Source organism: Oncorhynchus masou, chromosome 18 (assembly GCF_036934945.1).
Source record: "Oncorhynchus masou masou isolate Uvic2021 chromosome 18, UVic_Omas_1.1, whole genome shotgun sequence".
NCBI lineage: Eukaryota > Metazoa > Chordata > Actinopteri > Salmoniformes > Salmonidae > Oncorhynchus > Oncorhynchus masou.
The window spans coordinates 19,764,143-19,782,168 of NC_088229.1; the positions used below are offsets into that span (position 1 = coordinate 19,764,143).

Below are 18,026 nucleotides of genomic sequence, written 5' to 3' on the forward strand. Positions count from 1 at the left end.
TACAGAACAGGCTCTAGCACTTCCTTCTGTGCTGCTATTGGCCAAACAGAACAGTGCTGAATGCCTGCCCTGTTACTCTACACAGGCACATCCCAGAATCATACAACCACAGCAGAAAACTGCAATAACAGGAAAGAGAAGAGGGCAACAAAAATGGTCTGTTTCTTACAGTGGAGAAACCCCCCATTCAGCATTTCGTCAATTACACAAATATGAGCAATCATCCCAGTGGAGCAGTCAGCTTAGTGGAGTAGCCAGCCCAGTGGAGCAGTCAGCCTAGTGGAGCAGTCAGCCTAGTGGAGCAGCTAGCCCAGTGGAACAGTCAGCCTAGTGGAGCAGCCAGCCCAGTGGAGCAGTCAGCCCAGTGGAGCAGTCAGCTTAGTGGAGCAGTCAGCCCAGTGGAGCAGTCAGCCTAGTGGAGCAGCCAGCCTAGTGGAGCAGTCAGCCCAGTGGAGCAGTCAGCCCAGTGGAGCAGCCAGCCTAGTGGAGCAGTCAGCCTAGTGGAGCAGTCAGCCTAGTGGAGCAGCCAGCCTAGTGGAGCAGCCAGCCTCGTGGAGCAGTCAGCCCAGTGGAGCAGTCAGCCTAGTGGAGCAGCCAGCCTAGTGGAGCAGTCAGCCTAGTGGAGCAGTCAGCCTAGTAGAACAGTCAGCCTAGTGGAGCAGTCAGACCAGTGGAGCAGTCAACCCAGTGGAGCAGTCAGCCTAGTAGAATACTCAGCCGTCAACAGAACCAGACTAACATGCAGCACGAGGCTAATTAGTAGTAGGGTGCTTCAGTTCCGTGTTTGCCTAGACTGCTAGTGAATGCTTACCAACCTAATTAGAGCAGTAAAAATACATATATTTTTTCATACCCGTGGTATACGGTCTGATATACCATGGCTGTCAGCCAATCAGCATTCAGGGCTCGAACCACCCAGTTTATTATGAAGTATGGTGCACGTGATTGCGGCGACACACTCTTTATGCTAATAAGCCAATCCTGTCCCTCCTTCCTGTCCCGAGTTTCAGACCGACCTGTGGCTAGCAGCGTCAGAGCTTAGTAAAGAGAGGGGTTGAGTCTATTTACCTTTATGCAGTGCTACATGTTAACTTTGGGCAGACTGCATTAAGAGGATTTCACAACTGGAGTCCTCAGACAGAACAGCAGCAGACACAGTAACCCACCGAGGTGGGAAAGTTAACAAAGCCACGGTGCCCTTTATGAGTCCCTGCAAGGTGAGGAGGCAGATGTCTGTGTGTGTGTGTGTGTGTGTGTGTGTGTGTGTGTGTGTGTGTGTGTGTGTGTGTGTGTGTGTGTGTGTGTGTGTATCTGTGTGTGTGTGTATGTATGTGTGTGTTTGTGTACTATGAACCTATTCACACAGTGATTGACACACTGGCCAACCGACGGCCACTCTCCTTTAACTGTTGCGGTATCTAAGTCTCTATGTGACAGAGCAGAACAGTCAGAAAACTGAGAGGTGTTTACTAGGTTTCATGGCCGTTTGGCAGCAAAATGACAGGTGAACATGCTGTGAGATGTCAATAGACATTGTTCAGCCACACAGTCACACCTGTTTCAAATGGCATCTCTCCACCCAGCCCACTCTCACTCACTCGTTCTCACTCCTCCGCCCTCCCAAACAAACAACAGAGAGAACAGAGGAAGAGAGCAGAAGGAGGAGAGGGAGGAGGAAGAGAAGGAGGGGAGGAGAGGGAGGAGGAAGAGAAGGAAGGAAGGAGAGGGAGGAGGAAGAGAAGGAGAGTAGGAGAGGGAGGAGGAAGAGAAGGAGGGGAGGAGAGGGAGGAGGAAGAGAAGGAGGGGAGGAGAGGGAGGAGGAAGAGAAGGAGGGAAGGAGAGGGAGGAGGAAGAGAAGGAGAGGAGGAGAGGGAGGAGGAAGAGAAGGAGGAGAGGGAGGAAAGGGAGGAGGAAGAGAAGGAGGGGAGGAGGAAGAGAAGGAGGGGAGGAGAGGGAGGAGGAAGAGAAGGAGGGGAGGAGAGGGGAGGAGGGAGGGAGGGGAGGAAGGAGGAAGAAGAGAAGGAGGGAAGGAGAGGGAGGGAGGAGGAAGAGAAGGAGGGGACGAGAGGGGGAGGAAGAGAAGGAGGGGAGGAGAGGGAGGAGGAAGAGAAGGAGGAGAGGGAGGAGAGGGAGGAGGAAGAGAAGGAGAGGAGGAGATGGAGGAGGAAGAGAAGGAGGAGAGGGAGGAGAGGGAGGAGGGAGAGAAGGAGGGGAGGAGATGGAGGAGGAAGAGAAGGAGGAGAGGGAGAAGAGGGAGGAGGAAGAGAAGGAGGGGAGGAGAGGGAGGAGGAAGAGAAGGAGGAGAATGAGGAGAGGGAGGAAGAAGAGAAGGAGGGGAGAAAAGGGAGGAGGAAGAGGAGGGGAGGAGAGGGAGGAGGAGGAGGAGGGGAGGAGAGGGAGGAGGAGAGGGAGGAGGAAGAGGAGGAGAGGGAGGAGGAAGAGAAGGAGGAGAGGGAGGAGGAAGAGAAGGAGGGGAGGGAGGAGGAGGAAGAGGAGGAGAGGGAGGAGGAGAGGGAGGAGGAAGAGGAGGAGGAGAGGGAGGAGGAGGAGGAGGGGAGGAGAGGGAGGAGGAGAGGGAGGAGGAAGAGGAGGAGGAAGAGGATGAGGGGGCGAAAGCTGTAAGCTGTTAATTGTCAGCTTTGAAAGGACAGTGCAGAATTGTGTACACAAAAGAACACATGGAATGAATGCTTAATTATCTCAATCAACAATGACATTGTCAAACATATTTTGCCTAATAGATAACAAAACCCTCTTCAGTGATACATGGAACATTGGCAATAAAATATTCAGAAGAAAGCAAACATCCATGTTGTTGTGTCGTTGTAAATTTGAATTATGATAATATCTATCTAACGTAGACAATGTTTTGTAATTGGATGCAAATTAATCTCACCTATTCACCTCTGTCAAGTTAAACACAATGTTCTATTCCTTAAGTTAATGGGAAAATAAAAAGCAGTCTGTAGAGCAGATCTGTAGCAGTGTGACTGTAGAGGCAGCAGCAAGACAAGCATTGCAACTATGTTCTTACAAGCTTCCCAAAGCTTTCAGTAATGAGAAGAAAAACACCTAAATCAACAGCAGCAGGACTTGGTCTCTCCCCTATTGGGTATTAAAACCAGAGAGGGAATACTAAGTACCTGGCACAAATGCCATCCTCTGGAAAAGGGCAATGCCAATGCCAGGCCCCGTATTCAACAAGCGTCTTAAAGTAGGAGTGCTGTGAATCAGCCCCCCCCCCCCCCGTCTATTCAGTCTAATCTAAAAGGCAAAACTGATCATAAATCAGCACTCCTACTCCGAGACGCTTGCTGAATACAGGCCTTTGGCTAACACAGAAGAAATGAATGGCAGAGATCCCACCCACTCCTCCCCTTCTGTAAGTATCACGCTTAAAATGACAACAAACCCCAAGTCTCAAACTGTTGCAGATTAAGACATGAGCAGATAGATATTCATTCACTGGTTTCAAGTACAAACCTACCCGTCCTCCCTCCCTCCCTCCATCCCTCCCTCCCTCTATCCCTCCCTCCCTCCAGGCAGGCAGCCCTCCTCTCCATCCCTCCCTCCCTCCCTCCTCTCCCTCCAGGCAGGCAGCCCTCCCTCTCCCCCTCCTCTCCCTCCAGGCAGGCAGCCCTCTCCCTCCAGGCTGTCCCTCCAGGCAGGCAGCCCTCCTCTCCATCCCTCTCTCCCTCCTTGCAAGCAGCCCTCCCTCCCTCCCTCCAGGCAGGCAGCCCTCCTCTCCCTCCCTCCTCTCCCTCCAGGCAGGCAGCCCTCCTCTCCCTCCCTCCCTCCCTGCTGTCCCTCCAGGCAGGCAGCCCTCCCTCCTCTCCCTCCTCCCCCTCCCTCCCTCCTCTCCCTCCAGGCAGGCAGCCCTCCCATCCCTCCCTCCCTCCTCTCCCTCCAGGCAGGCAGCCCTCCTCTCCCCTCCCTGCTGTCCCTCCAGGCAGGCAGCCCTCCCTCCCTCCAGGCAGGCAGCCCTCCTCCCCTCCCTGCTCTCCCTCCAGGCAGGCAGCCCTCCCTCCCTCCCTCCCCTCCAGGCCAGCCCCTCCCTCCCTCCCTCTCCCTCCCTCCTGTCCAGGCAGGCAGCAATCCCTCCCTCCCCTCCCTCCCTCCCTCCCTCCCTCCCTCCCTCCAGGCCCCTCCCTCCCTCCCTCCCAGGCAGCCCCTCCCTCCCTCCCTCCCTCCCTCCAGGCAGGCAGCCCTCCCATCCCTCTCCATCCCTCCTCTCCCTCCAGGTCCCTCCAGGCAGGCAGCCCTCCCCTCCCTCCCTCCCTCCCCTCCAGGCAGGCAGCCCTCCTCTCCATCCCTCCTCTCCCTCCAGGTAGGCAGCCCTCCTCTCCCTCCCTCCTCTCCCTCCAGGCAGGCAGCCCTCCCTCCCTCCCTCCAGGCAGGCAGCCCTCCTCTCCATCCCTCCCTCCCTCCAGGCAGGCAGCCCTCCCTCCTCTCCCTCCAGGCAGGCAGACCTCCTCTCCTTCCCTGCTCTCCCTCCAGGCAGGCAGCCCTGCTCTCCCTCCCTCCCTCCCTCCAGGCAGGCAGCCCTCTCTCCCTCCCTCCAGGCAGGCAGCCCTCCTCTCCCTCCCTCCCTCCCTCCCTCCAGGCAGGCAGCCCTCCCTCCCTCCTCTCCCTCCAGGCAGCCCTCCTCCCCTCCCTCCTCCCCTCCAGGCAGGCAGCCCTCCTCCCCTCCCTCCTCTCCCTCCAGGCAGGCAGCCCTCCTCTCCCTCCCTCCTCTCCCTCTAGGCAGGCAGCCCTCCTCTCCCTCCCTCCCTCCCTCCCTGCTCTCCCTCCAGGCAGGCAGCCCTCCTCTCCCTCCCTCCTCTCCCTCCAGGCAGGCAGCCCTCCTCTCCCTCCCTCCTCTCCCTCCAGGCAGGCAGCCGTCCTCTCTCTCCCTCCCACCTCTACTTCCAGGCAGCTCTGTGCTCCAGAGCAGTCATATTTAATCAACATCCTCATGGACAACACAGAGGATCTCCTCAGCCGCCAGACTCAGCGCTGTCACACTACGCTGTCACATTACAGTGCAGCATAATTGTCTTAGATCCCCTAATTCTCCCCGTCATTCTCCTTAAACGCTACAGAAAAGAAACACTGTTCGTTGAGCCACATTGCTGTTGATCAGTGAATTATACATGATGTCACCATTTGATCCTTTTTTTACACGTCGGTTGTAGTTTAAGACCTAGGAGGCGCTTATGTTTGTAATAATTGTGTCTCTTTCTGCACGAAGATCCGTCTGTCCTGTCTCCCATATCATTGCTTATGATAGACAGGCAGACTAGCGGTTGTTACAGTGGTGCACAGAGCGGACAGTTTCTCAGAGCGGAAAACATAATCCAACTTCCAGCTACTGGATTCATCGTGATAAATTATCATGCTTGACAAGACAGGAACAAATTGCATAATTTTAAAAAGACAATAGTGATGTTTGTTTAGTTTATTACCCAAATGATTTGATGGGATGACTGACAAGAGAAAACAACATTCATTGTTGCTTGTTCCAATGCCACACAGCTGGGGGTGAATTCCAAAGCCTTGTCCTGAAAGGTCAGGGGCAGGTCAAAATCAATAACAACAGCTTCTAGAAACACATTAAATCAAACCTTTACAGAGACAGCTATACATTCGGCTCCCATAAATCAAGTCTACTCTTCCCACATGCCTCAACCTACTCATAACACAATGTGACAAAATACCTTCTCAAAAAAGCCCTTTCCACCCAGTCTCTGGTTCTCACTGCTCACCACATATACAGGTCATATGTAGGTCATAATATATACAGGTCATGTGTAGGTCATATAGAGGTCATATATAGGTCACATAAAGTTCATATACAGGTCATATACCGGTTATATACAGGTAATATACTGTACAGGTCATATGTAGGTCAAATACCAGTCATATACAGGTCATATGTAGGTCATATACTGGTCATATGTGGTTAAGAGTCATACATGTACAGTGCCTTCAGGAAGTATTCATACCCCTTGACTTATTCCACATTTTTTGGTGTTACAGCCTGAATTCAAAATGTATTTTCATTTTTTTTTAAATAGCACCCAACCACACACAATACCCCATAAAGACTAAGTGAAAACAAGATTTTGGAAATGTTTCCTGAAAACAGAAGAATCTCATTTACATAAGCTGTCCTGCTGAAAGGTGAATTCATCTCCCAGTGTCTGTTGGAAAGCAACCTGGTTTTCCTCTAGGATTTTGCCTGGGCTTAATTCTTAGCTCACTAGTCCTTGCCAATGACAAGCATACCCATAACATGATGCAGCCACCTCCATGCTTAAAACTATTTTGAGTGGTACTCTTCTTGTGTTGGATTTGCCACAAACATAATGTTCTGTATTCAGGACATAAAGTTAATTTCTTTGTAGTTTTACTTTAGTGCCTTATTGCAAACAGGAAGCATGTTTTGGAATATTTTTTATAATGTACAGGCATCCTTCTTTTCACTCTGTCATCTAGGTAGGTATTGTGGAGTAACTACAATGTTTGATCCATCCTCTGTTTTCTCCTATCACAGCCATTAAACTCAGTAACTGTTTATATTTTTAATTTATTTATTTATTTATTCTTATTTTATTTTACCCCTTTTTCTCCCCAATGTTGTGGTATCCAATTGGTAGTTACAGTCTTGTCTAATCTCTGCAACTACCATACGGACTCGGGAGAGGCCAAGGTGCGTCCTCCGAAACATAAACAACCAAGCCGCACTGCTTCTTGACACAATGCCCACTTAACCCAGAAGTCAGCCACACCAATGTGTCGGAGGAAACACCGTACACCTGGTGACCGTGTCAGCATGCAATGCAACCGGCACGGCACAGGAGTCGCTAGCGCGCGATGGGATAAGGACATTGATGCCGGCCAAACCCTCCCCTAACCCGGACAACGCTGGGCCAATTGTACGTCACCCCATGGGTCTCCCAATCACAGCCGGCTGCGACAGACCCTGGACTCAAACCCAGAATCTCTAGTGGCACAGCTAGTACTACACCACTCGGGAGGCCTCTCAGTAACGGTTTTAAAGTCACCACTGGCCCCATGAGGAAATCCCTGAGCAGTTTCCTTCCTCTCCGGTAACTGAGTTAGGAAGGACGCCTGTATCTTTGTAGTGACTGGGTGTATTGATACATCATCAAAGTGTAATTAATAACTTCACCATTCTCAAAGGGATATTCAATGTCCATGTGTTTTTACCCATCTCCCAATAGGTGCCCTTCTTTGCGAGACATTGAAAAACCTCCCTGGTCTTTGTGATTGGATCTGTTTGAAATTCACTGCTTGACTGAGGGATCTTACAGATAATTTCACACAGTCCATGCAACTTATTATGTGACTTGTTAAGCACATTTATTAATTAAGCTTGAATACTTATTGTCTCGAAACATTTCAGCTTTTCATTTTTAATAAATTTGTATTTTTTTTTAAATCTAAAGACAAAATTCCACATTGACATTATGTGATATTGTGTGTAAGCCAGTGACACAAAATCAATTTTAAATTCAGGCTGTAACACAACAAAATGTGCAAAAAGTCAAGGGGTGTGAATACTTTCTTAAGGCACTGTATGCATCAACATACTGTAACTAGCCAACCCGAGGGAGACTGAATTCATTTCCCTTGGCCTGAACACTCTGTGTCCTTCTGGGCCAAAATAAAGAGTCTGGCTGAGGTACACTAATGGGAAGGAACAAGCCTTATCCATGCTCTTAAAAACACATTTCCCGACTCCAGACTCCCAAATACCTTTCCCGTTCCTTCAGACTGTTGTGGCATGACCCAGTGTTGAAGGCCTAAGAATGGACCCTCCATGTTTTTAAAGGAGTGTGTCCAATCCTCCTGGCATGTCAGTAGCTTGCCTGCCCAAAGCGGACTTACACACAGAGAGAAGGATAGCCAAGATAGGATGGATGGGTTTTCAGTCTGAAGTTGGAGTTTAGAGGTCTTTTATCATCGCTTTGGTTGGATTTGTTTTGGTCGGCAGAGGAAAGAGGGAGTTTTATTTGGAGAGGGTTTCTGCTTTGAGGTATTCTGTTCACTATCTTTTCCCAGGAATGAGTTTGGGAGCTTTATCTCCTCTGGTTTTCCCAGCTGAAGGCAAAGGATGAGTTAAGGTGTCTCCGATGGGGAAGAGGAGCTATTCATACAGATAAGGCCCTGGCTGACTTGAGAATTGTCACAAAGCAGACAGACATACAAGTCACGGAGCTCCAGAGAACCAGCCTTCCAGCGCTACAGGACCAGGCAAGGGCAACACACTACAGAATACTCATCCCCATAACACTGTTCCTTCCTCGCTCTTCTGACTAAGAATTGCGTAACAATTTTTTAGATAACGCAAATCAGTGGAGGCTGGTGAAGGGAGAATGGCTCATTTGGCACTGATGGAAATGGATAAATTGTAAGAATTGTATGCTACATTTCCAAGTGAGGAAGAATAAAGCTTAAGTCAATATAGTGTGAAGCAGCAAATGACACCTATCTTTTTGAACTGGATAAAGAAGAGCTAATGGAGAGCAGTAATACACTGCTGCTTCAGGTTGGACCGCAGTCCGAGCAGTGGAGTAGAGACAAAGCTGCCGTTGGCTCAGAACTCTTTCTCACAGCACATGAGCAGACTAGACTAGCCAATGCAATGCTGCTTGCCATGCCCCCACCATGAGTGGTAACCATGGTGACGGTGGCAGGGCCAGGCAGGGAGTCCATCCGCATCACCAGGGGGTGTTGTGGACTCTGTCAGCATGTGGCACATTGGCGTTCTTTACCTTATCTGCCACTGTGCCCAGCTCCCTGTTCCCCTAAAACACCCCCACATACACAGGCGCACACTGGTTCTCTCCCAAATAGCACACTATTCCCTATTTAGTGCACTATTTTTGACCAGAACCCTATGTACCCTGTCAAAAATAGTCCACTACATAGGGAATATGAGGCCATTTGGGACGCATACACTCTCACACTGTCGTCTGCCTGCTACTGACAGATGCCCTTGGTGTCTGTGCTGTGCTCAGCCCCCTCCCTCCCTGCCTGCATGGCTCTCATCCTCTCTCTCCCTTTTGTTGCTCACTTATTGTCAACTTCCACACTAAACAAAACATCCTTCCATGACACAAGCTAATTGATTATTGATGCTTCCAGACCTAAACTGACTTATATTCAACCAAGACTGAAAAGGAAAATTCAGAGACAGAGACAATGCATTCAGTGCTTTCATGAAAACTGAAAAAGTCAAAGCATTTGAATGTAAAGCTTGAGCCTCAAGGTCTTTTCCCCCTTTTTCAATGCTTTGATTAGGCTGTTGTGCTGCCTCGGGAACAGTCTCGTCTCGGGACAACAAATAGTTGGGTCTTGAGGTGGAGAAACAGCCTGAGGGTTTTGTTCTGGCAACACAAACAACCCAAATGTCAATTTCAGCCCCTTCTTGAATAATCAAAACAACCCTCATAGCTATGAGGTAATGCTTGGCTTGCTACTGGGTCTGACAGGCTGCCTGTGACTTACAGCCAGTGTGAAGTTCACTGACAAGCAAACAGGCAGACTTGTTATTCCGCAGGTCCTGGTTCCATGATTGCTGTTCTTATCTCCGGCAACAGGGTAACTTTGTTACAGCAGGTAAAATATAGCATGGCTTGTGACAGGAGGGATCAGATAAACAGTGAGACTGGGTCTGGGCAGAGATATGTGGACATGGTGGTGAATGCCTAAAGGGCCTGTTCTGTGACTGAGAAAGAGAGCGAGAGGCTGACTGATGTATCGAGTGCGGCGGACAGATTGAGGCACTAAAGGCTGAGGCGAGAGATCCTGTCCCATGGAAATGTGTCATGAAGGCAATTCCATGAGTATCTCAATAAATGGTTCTCAAAGCCTGGGCCCTGGAGAGGGAGCTGCCATGGGCCCAGCACCCCCAGCACCTCACACAGATTCCATCAAGGTTACACCAATGGTGCTTTCTGAGGGTGTTCCACTTTTCAAACACTCTGCTCTAACACGCTCCACTAAGTTACCTTTCTTTTCCTTTTCTCCACTTTTGATTTATTTTACCTTTATTTAACCAGGCAAGTCAGTTAAGAACAAATTCTTATTTTCAATGACGGCCTAGGAACAGTGGGTTAACTGCCTGTTCAGTGGCAGAACGACATATTTGTACCTTGTCAGCTCAGGGGTTTGAACTTGCAACCTTCCGGTTGCTAGTCTAACCACTAGGCTACCCTGCCGCCCCTACTTTAATTTACTGTCCATTTCTCCATCTGTTGGATTCAGTAGTTGGACAAAAGGCTTTGTTTCATCTATCTGGCAGGCCTTTGGGACTGGTAGAGGAGAGGGCACACTAGAGTTCAGCATTAGCCTCATTGCCATCAATAGCCAGGGGATGCATGGTGAGGTCTGGGGTTTGGACCCATTTTTAAAAAGAATGCTGATCTTGGACCAGGTCTCCCCTGTAAAATGTTGTCTTATTCATTATGATCTAAAAGTCTAAACTTATCCTAAATCAGCACTCATCAGGAGTCTTACTTTGATAGTCTTTATGAATAAGGGCCCTGGACACTTTATCCTGCCAGAAAGAGGTAGGACATTAATGGTTCTCCCCTCAGCTTGGCCCTCTGATGAGTGAGAGAGACAGACTGGTTGGAGTCTGCTGCTCAACTGCTCTGTCTGGGGGATCCAACTCTCCAGCCCTCCAACCTCCCACTGCAGGGCCTCTGCCAGCAGCACTGGGACAGACATGGGGAAACAACCTCTCTCATCTAGGGCTGGGCGATATGGCCAAAATATCATATCATGGCATTTTTCAAATTTGGACTTTATGACGGTATTTTATGTTTTTGATTAATAAAAGTTCTACATTTTCTTTATGAGTAGTGGGTGACCCTAGAGTGGCAACACTTATATTCTAAATTATTTCAATGGGTCTTTCTCCATTCTGATTGGTTTATACTGTTCGATTCAACATCAACCTAAAATAATTTCCTGAATTTCCATCAATTTCTGCATTCCTTTTTGCACACACTGTATATTTATTTATTTGTATTTTTATTGACTGTACGTTTGTTTATTCCATGTGTAACTCTGTGTTGTTGTTTGTGTCGCACTGCTTCGTTTTATATTGGTCAGGTCGCAGTTGTAAGTGGGCACTTTAAATATAGTGTTGTTTGACATGACAATGAATGAAAATGCCATGGATGAGTTATTCTGACAGGATAGGAACCAAAGTGATGTTCCGTGTTTCCTAGGGGACCCTATAATCTTTGGCTACATTACATTTTTATTCATATAGTCAAACATATTCATGCTTTGCCTATTCCTCTGTGATTTAGACGATACTGTTGCACAAACAACATGCTGATTATTAGCTAACTACGTTTGCTCTGACTCAGTACTTTTATTAGCTAGCCAGCTAACTAGTGATTAGCATTAGTGGCTAACACAATTTAGCTTAACTTGCTAAGAAAATACAAACTAGCTGTTTGCTGATATAAGAAACACTAACTAATATTGTAATTATAAAACACTTGTGGATTTATATTAAGATCAAAGTGGAAACAAGATTGTAGCATGTGCTGCATTGTTTGAGTTTATTTTATTTTTACAGGGACAGTGCACATTAATCAACGTTTCAGTAAAAGTGTCGGTTTTAGCCAGCCAGGTAATTTTCAACCGCAGTCCCTGGGCAGGTTATTAAAAACAATTACAATATAGACAATAGCAACATAGGACAAGCAAGAAATTGACCATGCAGACTGTATGAAAGTATCTCTTGGTCAAGCAACAACAAATGCGCTCCTTGAGTGACGGGGTGGGACCAGGTCTGTGTGGAAAGCGGCGTGCAGAGCGAGACAGTGGAGAGGGATGACTCAAGTAGTGGAGTGAACTATCAAAATGAACGTTACACACAGTGTATCACCGTTATACCACTATAGGTAAAAGTAAAAACCCAAACCGCTCCGTGCATCAATACCGGTATATAGTAAAACACAGTATACCACCCAGCCCTACTCTCAACACAATATCACACACACAGCAGTTAAAAAGGAAAAGCACCCACCTCGGACTCACAGGCTCTATGATTTCAGAAGCAGTACTTGCGGTCTTTGGAGTCTTCTGGTGCATTATAGTTTCTGTGAATGTATTGGAAAATGTCATGCAGAGCAGTCACATTGATTTTCACTCCATGTGCTATGTGTTGCTCATACCAACTCCAGCTGCTATTTACCAATGTAGAGGCCTGTAGCCATCAACCTAAACTGGTCTCAACGATTCAGTAAGTCACTAAAGGCTACGCACACAACCACTCAACATGATGGAACCTACCACAGCATGACTAAGACTTTCAGGGCAGCTATAGTGACATAAAGAAGCACTTTTCAAATGCATTACATAATGAGACGTGCAAGGTTCAGTTCATTCAGCACATATCTGTGACTCGGCTGATGGATGAGTAGAACCCTTAGCCTCCCCCTCTTCCTAAATCAAGGCGATGAAAAGTATCGGAACTCCCCCACATTGATGCAACATATCTGGGCACTGCTGCTGGCTACTGTCTACTCCTCTAAGTCCTCTGGGATAATTATGACTAACAGAAGCATAGCTATCTCTAAATAAGGTGGGCTGGACATGATGCTTAAAGAAGCTGCCTAGCAGGCAGATAATAAAAGCCTGTTGTTTGCAGGGTTGAGAGAGACTGAAAGCTCAAAGAACTCAGTGATATGGTTGAGGAACCTGTCTTGGGTGAGGAGCCAGCCTGTAAACAGCATGAGGAGAAAGATAGTTCTGCTTAACACCATACAACAACCACTTTCCAAATAAACACTCTCCCTGGCTACACTCCACTTGATCAATGTCACAGATGTTATAAGCTCTCTTATGTCAATCTTCACATGGATACACCTTCCCTCTCTATCACACACACCCACACACATGCACGCATGTACACCCAGGCATGAGTGGAGTGTGTGTAGGTCAGATTTAGAGATCTCTGTTGTGACAGCTGGACAGTTGACAGGTTCTGATTAAACATTGCGGTGAGGGGGAGACCAATTGAACTAAACAAACAAATATGGTGAGTAGCCTACACTCAAGCAGATCATGTGGAGACCTAGATCTGCAAGGAACAGGTGAACACAGCAGCCAGCCTGCAAGGCATTGGAGTGCCTGTGTAGGCAAGCATGTGTGTGTGTGTGTGTGTGTGTGTGTGTGTGTGTGTGTGTGTGTGTGTGTGTGTGTATGTGTGTGAGGGGGGGTGGCTATTCCAGAATATCCAACCACTGAACATGTTTAGACTGTTCACTCGTTAAGAAATATGTCAAGGATTCCGCCTGCATGCATAGTGACTTGTCAACATCTCTCAATCTAAACATGGGATGATGGGCCTGGCTACCTGGTAGAGGAAGCCCAGCCAATAGAGAAGAGAAGCCAGTGTGCACTGCATGCTGGTGACACTCACAGCACAGAGCAGGCTATCTGTGCATGCACCTCTGTCACCACCACCACTATCCTACTCACTTGGTACTAAGTACAAACACCAATATGTATTATTAGGCTCTAAAGGCCTGACTGCTGATGGTATTGAGGAGATGCAGAGCAGGCTCTGTTCAGATCTTGCTCTGGTCTGCTTGATAGATGCTGAAGTCTAAAGAGCAGTGGTTGGGGTCGACAGGGGACGCTCTTGAGCCGTCGTGCCATCCTGAGGAAGAGTCTCATCATCACAAGAAAGGAGACTTGGGGAACAGGGGCCAGGGTATACATTCTACACTACATACGGGACGCTGTTCAGTGGTCTGCAGCTTTTGAATAGAAAGGAGAAAAGGGCTACCATGCTATCAGGCAGAATGGAAAAACTCAACATAACTGAGATACCGGTCATCTAAAAAGAGCACAGTACTTCATCAACATAGCGTTCGTGCTCCATGTGTGTACAACCAGAATGCTTTCAGGGAGTCCATTGAGATGCACCATTTACCCTTTCTAAAATAAAGCTGTTGAAAGTGGTGAACAAACCATCCTTAATCACATAAGACCTCCCGATTACCCTGCAGGAAAAAGACATGTATTAAACTGGCAAAAGCAAATCAATAGCACTAAGATTCTTCCTGTCCTGACAGCTGAATAAAATCCAATCAAAATGCTAGAACACATGTTGAGAGAAATGGGAATGGAGAGATGGAGAGGCAATGGCAGTGCACGATCAACCAGCCAGCCAACCAGTTTGATGTGAATTTCTCCAATGGAGGTCATTTCTCTGAGCTTCATGTAGTAAACCTTATTGATTAAAGAATGTGTGATGTTGAGGTTCTCAACATCTCCGCTTGCACTGCTCCTCTTCAAAGAGATCTCTTGATGTGCTACATTGAGAAGAATGGCAATGCAAGTTACTGTGTTCTTGTAGCTCGCATAAAGAGATTATCTAGATATCATGTATTTCATGTACACTTGATTCCAGAAAACGGGAATCATGTCTGACTAAATCTGTGTCTTAAAAAAATACAGTCATAAGGTGAGTGTAACGACGTTCTTCTTTTGTCGAAGGAGAGTCGGACCGAAATGCAGCGTGTATGTTACTCATGTTTATTTAGTGAAACAAACAAAACAAACTATACATGAATAACAAATAAATACAAAACAACAAACGGAACGTGAAACCTATACAGCCTGACTGGTGAAACTAACACAGAGACAGGAACAATCACCCACGAAATGCAAAGCGAAAACCAGGCTACCTAAATACGGTTCCCAATCAGAGACAACGAGAATCACCTGACTCTGATTGAGAACCGCCTCAGGCAGCCAAACCTATTTAACACACACACACCCCTAATCAGCTACAATCCCAAACACTACAAACCCCAATACGAAAATACAATACATAATAAACCCATGTCACACCCTGGTCTGACTAACTAATAAACTAAAACAATACATAATAAACCCATGTCACACCCTGGTCTGACTAACTAATAAACTAAAACACAAAATACTAAGACCAAGGCGTGACAGTGAGTGCCCAACTGCCCAAACACACTGGTAATGTTATAACTGGTAGTGCCCCACTGCCCAAACACACTGGTAATGTTATAACTGGTAGTGCCCCACTGCCCAAACACACTGGGAAACACACTGGTAGTGTCCCACTACACAAATGTTGTTATAACTGGTAGTGCCCCACTGCCCAAACACACTGGTAATGTTATAACTGGTAGTGTCCCACTACACAAACACACTGGTAATGTTATAACTGGTAGTGTCCCACTGCCCAAACACACTGGTAATGTTATAACTGGTAGTGCCCCACTACACAAACACACTGGTAATGTTATAACTGGTAGTGTCCCACTACCCAAACACAGTGATAATGTTATAACTGGTAGTGCCCCACTACACAAACACACTGGTAATTATATAACCCAGAGTTTTCCAAACTTGGTCCTCGGGCCCCAAGGGGTGCACGTTTTGGTTTTGGCCAATCACAACACATGATTTAAATAATCAATTAATCAACTATGCGTTGATAATTTGAATCAGCTGTGTAGTGTTTGGGGGAAGAAGAAAAAATCAGCACCCCTTGGGGTCCCAGGGACCGAGTTTGGGAAACGCTGCTATTACCATTCCAGACTATCAGTGCCTGTGCTTCTGTTCAGATTGGAGTTAATTAGGTGAATATAATGAGCATGTGATAATCAGACCAAGGCTGAGTTTAGTGGTTTGTTCTTCCAGGGATGCAATGTCCACCCTTGTGGCTGTTCCTGGGGTCAAACTGCTGTTTCGCTTTGAAATTGATATTAAAATAATTATGTGAGTAGGTCACGCTTTAGCTATACAAAAACGGATTTTACCAAGAAGAAACAATGTTTGATTGCATGGCCACAACGATTAATATGCTCTCCGTCAGTCATAGGCAGATGCAAGTTATTGTCATGCAAATGTAAGGCAATTTTTCTCCCTAAGACAACATTTATTTTCCTTTAGAGTCACTGTCATGAGCGCTTTCCCGGGCGCTGTGTGTGTGTGACGGAAAATGAAGATTTGTGAGTGCATCTGCTGGTCCAGAGCTTCGACAGATGAGAAGTCTAGATTCTAGCTGCTTTCAAGGCTTGGGGAAAACGGCAACTCTTATTCAGTCTTGCAGCCAACCACATTGCAATCGGAACCTTTATCATATAGCAACAGCGTTATAGAATATAAACAAGTTAGAAGGATGGATGAAAGAGTAGACTAATCGGTGTCGGAGAGTACATTTAAAACCGTTATTCCAACCCCCTGACCCGGGTAATGCAGTAAAGAACAGAAACAAGTTACATGGTGCAAAATAATCACATTTGTTCTCACGTGCTGGATCACATTTATGAGACACAAGGCTTAAAATAGGCACTACAATCTGTCTGTCCACTATGATGGACATTTTTCTATTCACTCTGTGGAGCACTGCTCTAACTTACCTCTAACAGCAGGTTCACAGTCAAGGTCAGCATGGCGAGCTGATGCTGGGGGAATCATTAGCTATAGATACTGGTCTGTTGATTATTGGAAGTAATTGAAAATACGTTGGGATGATAGTCAGTTAAAAATAACGGATAACTGATTTAATACTGCAGCTTAATAGAGGTCTTATAACATCAACCCAGAACAATGCAATATGAATATTTTAGGATTGTCTGGATATCAAACTCAATCAAATGAGTTTAATGAGATGATGACAGCTGCATTATGAAAGGTTGTCCGTGAGGTCATAGAGTGGATGGTAAAGCCCAGAGCCATACATATGACTCCGGAAAAACCCAAAACCTGGCTGAAAGGAGCTATGCGTAATTGTGGTTTTACGCACGAGTCTATAAGCTGTACAACCCGTATGCCTACATTTGTCTACACGTTCATTGAAAAGTAACAGGTACCATTGGAAAAATAACAGCACTGAAATTCATCCAATCTATTTTTGGGGCATTTTTCATTCAGCTTATCCCACAACCTTGTAATAACCAGCCGTATTATTCTCTACATTTTTCTTGTGGCAGACTAGGCTGCAGTTAATAATTTAGCAGAAGTGTCAAGGCAAAATACACAAAATTGTGCTGGTAGCCATCATCAGCATCGACATCGAAATGTAAAACCAAATGATAATAAATTGATTTATGTCTAGGTAGATAAAAAATAATAACAACATAGGCTAAACGTTATCACTCACCTTTCGGTTTCAATGGGAGCTGCTGCTGATATTTTAATTCTGATCACACAAGCTGTGATGGTCTTCTCTTCGTTTAGGTGATGGAGTATTCTACTTACATCCACGGAAAATTCTACGAGTACCACGAGAAAGTCTGACGACGCGTTCATCAAACAATTTAGAGTACTCCTATTTACTCCCAATTCCTATAAAATGTCGGATAACCAATTCCCCCTCATTTATATCCTAAAATCCCTAAAAGACGATTCTCGGTTTCACACGGGTAATATTAGGTAACACCACAATAACGAATCTATGCTGAAAATTCAGCGCGCTCAACTTCGGTTGACCGTCAATTTATTTAAATGGTAATTCACATGAGCATGCCTAGGATACGGCGAATTCCTTCAGTTTACAGGGTAATGTCCTGTTCTATGAATTCGGCTGTAGCCTCACTTGCCATCCGCGGGTAGGCTATCTTCGGTTTGCGTAGCAACCTTGCCGCACAAATTCACACACGCTTTCTCACAGGGCTGTGTTAGACTGGCATGGAAAGCTGCGGCGCACCCCGCCAGCGTACAGTACCGCTAGCAAACCACAGCGTTTAAACCCGGCCCCTGTACACTTCGGCAGCACGGACTCATTTGCATGGTGCATGTGTTAACTGTTTCAGTGCGGTGCCTCCGAAAAGTTGCTTGGCCATATGCTCTGCTCAGTGTCATTTGCGGCAATCAAAACAGCCTCCAGTAAAAGTAGGAAGATAGTGTAGAGAACACAATAAAGTAATTATCTTTTGGGATAAATAATTTCCCTTTCCTCTGATTTCATCTCATTTATAAGCTATGGGAAAATATAATTG

At 46.6% G+C, this 18,026-nt stretch overlaps 1 protein-coding gene and 1 pseudogene across 3 annotated transcripts in view; both read right to left on the reverse strand.

The window, feature by feature from the left end:
• The window catches only part of LOC135504148 (plexin-A2-like), a 467,742-nt gene extending 449,977 nt beyond the window's left edge, over nucleotides 1-17,765 (reverse strand). For all 3 annotated transcript variants that reach the window (XM_064922474.1, XM_064922472.1, XM_064922473.1), the window contains exon 1: nucleotides 17,189-17,765. The gene's annotated coding sequence lies outside the window, so the exon portion shown is untranslated. The remainder of the gene's footprint in view (nucleotides 1-17,188) is intronic.
• LOC135559316 (uncharacterized protein DDB_G0271670-like) overlaps nucleotides 1-18,026 on the reverse strand; it is a 31,558-nt pseudogene that overhangs the window by 5,829 nt on the left and 7,703 nt on the right.